Source organism: Monodelphis domestica, chromosome 6, assembly GCF_027887165.1.
Source record: "Monodelphis domestica isolate mMonDom1 chromosome 6, mMonDom1.pri, whole genome shotgun sequence".
NCBI classification, from domain to species: domain Eukaryota; kingdom Metazoa; phylum Chordata; class Mammalia; order Didelphimorphia; family Didelphidae; genus Monodelphis; species Monodelphis domestica.
The window spans coordinates 147279611-147288187 of record NC_077232.1 but is presented as its reverse complement, the minus strand read 5'-3'; the positions used below and the strand labels follow the sequence as shown (position 1 = coordinate 147288187).

General features: G+C 35.1%; 1 pseudogene; it reads right to left on the bottom strand.

Moving 5' to 3' along the window:
* Positions 1 to 663: 663 nt before the first annotated feature.
* LOC107649239 (heat shock cognate 71 kDa protein-like) lies at positions 664 to 7532 on the bottom strand (annotated as a pseudogene).
* Positions 7533 to 8577: the final 1045 nt, after the last annotated feature.

Here is an 8577-nt window from a genome sequence, read left to right as displayed (position 1 = left end):
TAAGTCATCAGATTTTTCTTTCATATTAACCTTTTTTATACATATTTTTCATCTTTTTATGAATTTAAAATTTTCTATTCATGTTTTTTTCTTTAAGGAATATTGGAACATCATCTATTTCATTAAATATTTTTCCCTTGAAGGACCATATTAATTTTATCTCAGTGGACTCTTCTTGGTTGTAATTCTAACTTCTTCACCTTCAGGAACATCAGATTCCAAACCTTTTCTACTTTTACATGCAAATCTTGTGTAATCCTTATGATGACTTCATGATAGTAGTTTGAATGGTTTCTTTCTAGCTTTTACTTGAACTGTTAGCTTGGGAATTTGGTTGTAATAATCCAGGAAGTTTACATTTTGGGATCCCTTTCAGGAGATGAATGGTAGATTCTTTCAATTTCTATTTTATAATCAGCATATGAGATACTGGGGGCATCTTTCCTTCATAATTTCTTGAAATATGATGTTTACGCTCTTTTATGATCATAAATTTCAGGTAGTCCAATAATTCTTTTTTTATGGTATAGATTTTCAATACACTTTTATTTTCTAGAACAAGAATTGAATCTCCATTTATTTATGGTAATGAAAAGTGCATTGTGCATTTCCCCCTCTTTTTAAACATTCAATTACTTGGAATGCTGAGATTTACATAGTAGCTTAAATGTTACTTTTAAATGACAACTTATTTAGGTACAAATTTGAATCTTTCAATTTCTGGAAGGCAACTTCTTCAATGGTGGGTCCAGAATCTACAGATGGGGCTGCCCCATGCGCTGGGAACCCACCTACTTGGTATGAACCCTGACATGGTCCCTGAACTTTCAGACATCCTAGTTATGTTGTGGTTGGATACCTTCTCCAATTATTTCTGCTGAGGCTCAAATTCTGTCTTTTTAGCTGTCTGGTTCTTATCTATCCAACTGATTATTTCATTGAATTCTTCAAAGATCTTCTGTTTGTCTTCACCACCAATTTTGCCTGAGAGTTTTTCTTATTCTACAGAAGTCATCTCACTTAAAGCATACAATTCAAAATAATTCTTGGAAGAAGTTTTGTCTCTCTGCTTATCATCTTCAACCTTGCATTTTTCAGGCTCCTAGACAATATGTTCAATGTCTTCTTTGCTCAGATAACCTTTGTTATTGATGATGGTGATCTTATTCTCCTTTCTCAGATTCTTATCCACAGTAGAACTATGACATTTGCCATTTGTGTTAATGGCAAAAGTTGCTTCTGTCTGGAGAACTTTCCTTGGAATGGGGAGAGAGGTGTTCCATTGAGCACAAACTTGCTATATAGGTCATTGTCCTTTGTCATTGCTCTATTAACTGCATAAACCTGATTGTGCATATCAGCCTGATTGTTCAAGTAGATGGTGAAGATCTGTGTCTGCTTTGTGGCAATGGTGGTATTGCATTTGATCAGCTATGTCATAACTTTATGAGTTGTTTCAATTCCAATGGAAAAAGGAATGACATCTAACAGTAACAAGTTTTGCATATTCTCAGACAAGATGGCAATCTGTACAGCTTTGCCAGACAAGATGGCAATCTGTACAGCTGCACCACAGGCAACATCTTCATCAGGATTGATACTCTGTTGAGTTCAATGCAACTGTAGAAGTTCTGCTTTTACTTGCTTTCACTTAAATTCATCAATGAAATGATTGACTATGCAGCTGCCAAAGTCATCCCCACTTAAATGAAAGTCCCCAACTCTGGACTTGACTTCAAAGAAGCTGTATTCAGTGATAAGAATGACGAAATTGAAAATGCCACTTCTGTGAATTTCAAAAATACTCAACCCTGTTCAAACCATTCTTTAGAGGATGGGATTTGGCTATTTCTTGGTCAATAACAATAGAGATACTTGGAATGACAGAATCAGGTCTTGAAAACTACAATCTCCACCCTACTCAAAATAACAGGATTTAGAAAGGGCTGTAGCAATGCTCAAGATTTAATTATTTGAGAATATGGCCTTCAACAGACATGTGCAAAGGGGACAGACCTCTGGGCAGTCCTGGGTTAAGCTAGAGCCACCATTGGCACAGGTGAGACACAGGAAGTGAGGTAGAGGAGAGCTCAGGAGTGCTGGAACTTCCTGGGTGGAGGAGAGTGTGGTGGTTGGAGCCTGGTGCTTGGAGTGGAGGCCCTCAGACTGTTTCTCCATTTTGGTCATGTGAGTGATAGGGACTGATCTCTTTTCTTTGCCTCTGCTATCCAAGGCTTTAGGCCTTTGGCCCAGCCTAAGCAGAATGGGTATTTAAGCCCTATTCCCTTCTCTCACCTCTCTCTCTCTCTCTCTCTCTCTCTCTCTCTCTCTCTCTCTCTCTCTCTCTCTCTCTCTCTCATACCTTTCTTCCTACTGTTTGTAATTAAAAACTCCATAAAAGGTTGACTGCTGACTTGAATTTTCATTTAGGAATTACATAGCTGAATTCCTTGGCGACCTTAAATTAATATATATCAGTCTTTTAAAGTGATTTCCATATCACACTTCTCAGGTTAAAGACGACACATTTCTCTAAGTGACAAACTTTTTGTCTAAGATATAAGCAAAAAGCTAGAGTTCACACACTGAGGACTAAGAACACATTGAGATAAATTATGGTTCTAGTATTTTTTGTTATCTAACATCAGGAATTGTGGAAAAAGGATGGTACTGTGAGGACATCATTTGTGACATTCATCTCAATATAAGCTTTGACAATTATTTTATCTTGGACAAGACCATAGAAGATACTTCTTTTGGATAGAAACTTTTAGACTCCCATTTATATTCCAATTGATGTTTAGACATACCTGTATTATTCAGTACTGTGAAAGGCCAATCTTTATATCTGATTATTCAACAGAACCATCAGATCTGTGACCAATCACCCCTTTAGCCTCAAAGTATATCAGTGCAGTTCACACAATGTGATTCTTACAGCATCTCCAGTTAAATGCTTTATGTCATTCAAAGTGATATAAATTGAGGTGGTCTTGTTACCTTGGTAATGAAGAATGAAATTCACATTCTCATGTTGGAATATTCCAAAGAGGAATAAATGGTGCTTCTTTTATCAAGCTGTTAATTTTCTTTTCATAGTTTTCTTGCATCACTCATTTCTTTTCCCCAAATTTTCCTCTACCACTCATACCTTTCTTTAATTATTCAAGATATTATTCAATTTGGGATCAGTTAGCATGTTTCTTTGAGACTTTCCTTGAAGTTTTTTTTTCCTCAATGGCTTCTTCTTAGTTTGTGCCTTGGTCTTTCTTACCACTATAGTAACTATACTGTAAAGTTTTTGTTGTTGTTTGCCCATTTTTTGACTTTCTGCTAAAATTTGACTCTATATTCATTTTCAGGCTTTTTCATGGCACTGTTTTCAGAGCTAAGGTTTGGAATCTACAATTTTTTAGTATTTTAAGGTTATCCTGGGAAAAGTGTAGTTCCGCTCTCCTGATCTATGATTTGGCATTTACCCAAATAGGAATCCTGCTGTCCTGCATCCACAACTACTAGTATTCCTCTTGGCCCTAAAACTATGACCACAGCCCTTTATTCTTTGTGACTGGACCCCAAGCACTCCTTTTGGCCCCAGAAGTGGGACCCAGAATTGTTCATAGGCAATAAAGTTGCTTATCAGCTTTAGCTACAACCATTGCCAACAAAGAATCCAATGTATTCTCTTTCTGACAGATTTTCCAACTCCTTAATCATCCCTATGCTAAAAGCTTCTAAAGCTTCCACTGCTGCTTTTACTGTTGTTTCCAAAACTCACTGCTGCTCCTGTTTCATTCTAGGCTGGTTCACAACCCAATGTCAGAGATTCTCCTGCCAACATCCTAAGCTGTCTTAGGCTAGAAAAATAATATATATCTTATCCCATAGTTTTTTAAGCTGGCCATTCTGAAATTGACTTTAGACACTATTTCGATGTTATTTAATAAGTCATGTTGGAAGAATTCAGCTGGGTTGCTCGGACACATTGGCTCTTTCCTTTCCCCCTCTTTATCTTAATTTTAAAAGTCATATGTGTCCTTCAACTTGGAAAATTCACTTTATTAATGAGACAGCTTTCTTCTTAGCAAATCCATAATTTTGATTGAAGTTGACACTTTCACTAAAAACAGGATAACTAAAAATCAATTATTCTTTTACATCTTGATAACAGTTAATACCCAGGTGCTCCTGACTAAAGCAAGTAGTCCAACTTATATATCATGATTCTTCAATATTCTACTACAATCTCCTGAGTAAAAACATTTTTAAAAATTCCAAATATCTAGATATCATAGATATATTTGCCAATGGTCAAGAAAATTCCTCGACAAGATCATGGTCCATTCTTCCAAGACTGTATAGAGTAATGGACTAAAGGCATTGCTGAAAATCATGGTAATTTTCAAAATTCAACTTGAGAAAACATAACTAGAGATGAAAAAATGTCATATAGTTTCCAGCATCAGAATTCTTCCGGTAAGTGATGTATTCCCAAAAGAGTGGCAAATAGGAATAGAGGCTGGTCCTGTGATTTCATCAGCATATGTAGCTCTGAGGGAAGAAAACTACGCTAATAAAACAGATCAACACAATCTCTATAATTTATAGTCCTAGAGATTTGCCTGGGAAATGAGAGAATAAATTACTTACTCAAAGTCATGTAAGTATATTTAAGAGACAGGTCTTCACCCTAGTTCGTTTTTTTTATTATTATTTTTGGGGTTGACCTTTTAGCCATTATACTTAGGAAAAGCAATTGTCCAAAAAAAGCCTTTATCTGTATGGTAAACACAATGAGGTAAGCAATATAGTAATATTATAACTCACTTTCATGTGTCTCATACAGATTTTTGAGCAGACTCATATGTGAGTCCATCTAATGATGGAGCAACTTTGAGAACAATGTACATAGAATAGTATTCATAGAATTGTAGAATTTCTAAGATGTGTGGGACCCTGAAATTACTTGTGCAACAGTCCAGATAAATCTTGATACCGTTTCTACTTGAATATCTCTTGTGTCAGGGAAGCTCTTATTGTCTGAGATCATTCATTTCACTTTTTATATATCTCTGCTTTCATTTTTCCTGATATTTTACTGCTTTTCCTCAGAACTTCCATTTCCTGATCTTAGCTCTATCTCAAGGCCAAATAAAACCAATTTTATCAAAAGGACCATGAAAAAAAATGCTAAATTTGTCCTTAAAATATTTCCTCAAAGAAACAACCAAGGTACTAAAGGTTTCCTCAAATAGCAATACTTCTTAGTACTGAAGAACTTTCTCTAGAAGTAACCTGTTCTCATACCTAAACCTGTTTAGTTTTTCCTAATCAGCAATTTGTAGAGAGACAGCTCTAGGTATATAGAAAGATGTGTTTTGTGAGAGGTAAATTTTGACCAAGGAGGATGAGCTGTTCAACAGAGACTAGGTAGTACTGTCCAATAGCCAGAGGTGAGTATGAAAATACAGGGTGCCAGGAATAAATGTGGTGGAACCAATATAAGAAAAAAAGAGAGAGAGAGCGAGCTAAAGATAAACTGAGTTACTTCATCATTTTGCCTGGGGCTGGCCCTGCCTAAATGCCTAGTAAAGTTAAAGTCAAGATCAGCTGTAAAGTCTGGAAAGCTATGAATATATGCAGTGAATAATTTGGTAATACATTGGTTTAATATTATGTGGCAGTGGTTATCCCAATGCTGTTACTCTCCTTGAATTTGCTAAAAGCAGAGTGTCTTCCATTAAAAATAGGCACATTTCTCAAGGGTATTTTCAAGCTGGAAGCTTCAAGAGAATCGCCACATCAGATTAGCTAAAATAGTACAAAAATAATTAAGCCAGTTGGAAGGGAAGTATTGAAGATATTTTGGAGATTGTCACCATTTCATTATCAGAGAATATGCTGCTAAAAAGAAAATGGAGATTTATAGTTGATATTTAAAACATTGGAAATGATAACTGAAGAGATTACAGAACCTGAGTAGGTGGGATATATGTGGATTTAATAAGCATATGTATGAAAAAAAGTGAGCTTTAAATATAAATAAAAAGCAACTTAATTGGATATGGAATCATCAAAATATTCTGGCATTTTATTTCTACTGCTATGGTAGAGATAAATTTTCATTCTTATTTTCATTGATTTGGAAAAGAGGTTCATTTTGGTGAATTAATAATGGAGTTTTAAATGGGCGAAATAATGGAGATTAGAAGACATCAAATTATAAATGAATGATAGCAATTAAAATTTGTTGTAACATTAACCCATGTAGAGATTGGATCAAGGGGTTTTTCTATTAAAATCAATAAGGTTAGAGGCAGGCATACTTTTTGCCTTTAAAAAAAACCTTACTCTGTGAAGCATGTAAATTCCTATTGCCACCCTGATGAGACCATAAAATAATCTGCTTAAGTCTCAGTTAACAGAATTCCTTCCTTCCCTCTTTCACCACCTATGTAAATTGTTTGGTTTATAAAACTCCCTCTTGACTTTCTGGTAAATGGATTTCACTAAAGAAAGTTGCCCCTAGGATAAATTGGTTAATAAGACCTCAGGGAGAATATTAAGACATTAGGGAAAAGTTTCACCTTCTGGAGAGGGAGGGCAAAGGTATTGGTTGCTTTTATTTTTTATTGTTTTTCTTAATCCAGGGATTCTTAAACACTTCTGGGCTGTGAACTTGTTTGGACTTCTGATGAAGCCTATAAATTCCCAAAGTAATGATTTTAAGTGAATGAAAGAAATGTATACGATTATGAAGGAAACCAACTAACAATGGTCCTATGCATTTATGTATATGTTATATAGATAATCTATTTTCCAAGTTGGTAACTAATAGTAATATATATATACGTAAAACACTAGAGTTTTAAACAAAAAGTTCATATTTAAAATTTCTTAAACAATAAGACAGCTAGCTTCAAATCAATTTATATGAGCTAGTTACAAAAGAAATTTCTCTTAAGGGAAACTTTTCCATAGAAAAACTGTTCTTTTCCAGAAACAATATTCCTCCCCCCTACTATGCTACTTTGACATTAAGATTTTAAAAAATATTAAGATGAATTAGATTTTATAAAGTTACTCCATTTGCCCATTATATACAAATTATAAGAAATGTACAATTTCCCTATGGCCATATCTATATGTTGAGGAGGGAGACTGCACTTAAAGAATAAACATGTGGGAAAGGGACTGAATGTCATTCTCTTAATGATGAGACCGCATCTATCATATAAAACAGTTTATAAATCACTGTTGTGGAAACCATGGTGTTCTGTCATGTCAAGGTTAGGTTTTCAGGCAAACTAGTCAATTAGTGGTTGTTGAGACAACCAAAATGATATGTTGCTCAGAGTGGCCCTAGAGAAAGCATCATAAACATAAATCAGGCTTTCTAACTTCTTGCTTCAGTTCAGGTTGAAAAGCAATACTCTATATCATGCCCAGGTGTCTGCACTTACCTTCTGATAACTATTTGGATTTGAAGGGTCTCTGAATATTTGGAGAACAGCTGGAGTCTGAACATTCATGGATATCTCCAATTTGTTAGGGACTGGAATTACACTCAGTGTATATAAATTGTCAGTTCGTATCCATAACCTGACTTTATTTGCTACCAGTAGCTTCATTCATTGCATATATCTCCAAAACCAGTATGATGGTTTTCTGGCAAGGTTTCTAGTGTTCATTTATGAAAGCAGAAAATATATTACCTTTTTTCTACCTCTTTACTAAAAGACTTAAAAAGGATGAAAGATCTCAGTAATTCTGGTTTACTGAGTAATTCTGGTTCTATCTGAAAATCAAATTGCATATTGCATTCAGGGATTGCAAGTTTTAATATCAAAAAGTTTCGTACTGGGAATTATGTCTCTTATGTGAAGAAATTCACTGCAAAGTGAGAGACAAGGCTACAAAGAGTGAATGAAGTGGCAAATGAGATGACTATGAAATACCCATGTCCTGGAATACAGCTCAGTCTTCTCTTCCTGCAAATGGCAATATGAGATATTTAACAATTTCTGTAGCAAACAAATCACCTTAATTGAACACAGTTTTCATTTTAAAACAAGCTGTGGAGCTTAAGGCTGAAGTCCTCCAGAGAAAATGGCCCTGTGATTTATATCAGCACTGTTCAAACTGGAAGCAATTTGCAAGGTTGTACATGAATAATGCAGGGTGAGAATGGCACAGGAGAAAACCATTGAAAGAAAGTAAATGAAGTCCCTTTAAAAAATGGAATATATAGGGAAGTACTCTAATTTGAATTATTCACCAACACTGGTGATATTGCAAGAGGAACCACAGATCAATGAATATTTCAATTTTTAAGATGGGGTTGTTGTCCACTTTATAAAGAATTTCTTCATCTTTGAGAAATAGGAATTGAGAATGCAAAGTGCATTAAAGCCTATGAATATGCACGAATGTGCTGGAGTTCATCTGAAGAGAAATAATGAGAGGCCTGTTGAACTCAGTGACACTTCTCTCTAGCTTGTTGACTCAAGATCCACAGAGGCATCATCTAAGATAACCCAAGAGTTAGAATGTCAACAGATCAGCAGAAAATTGCAC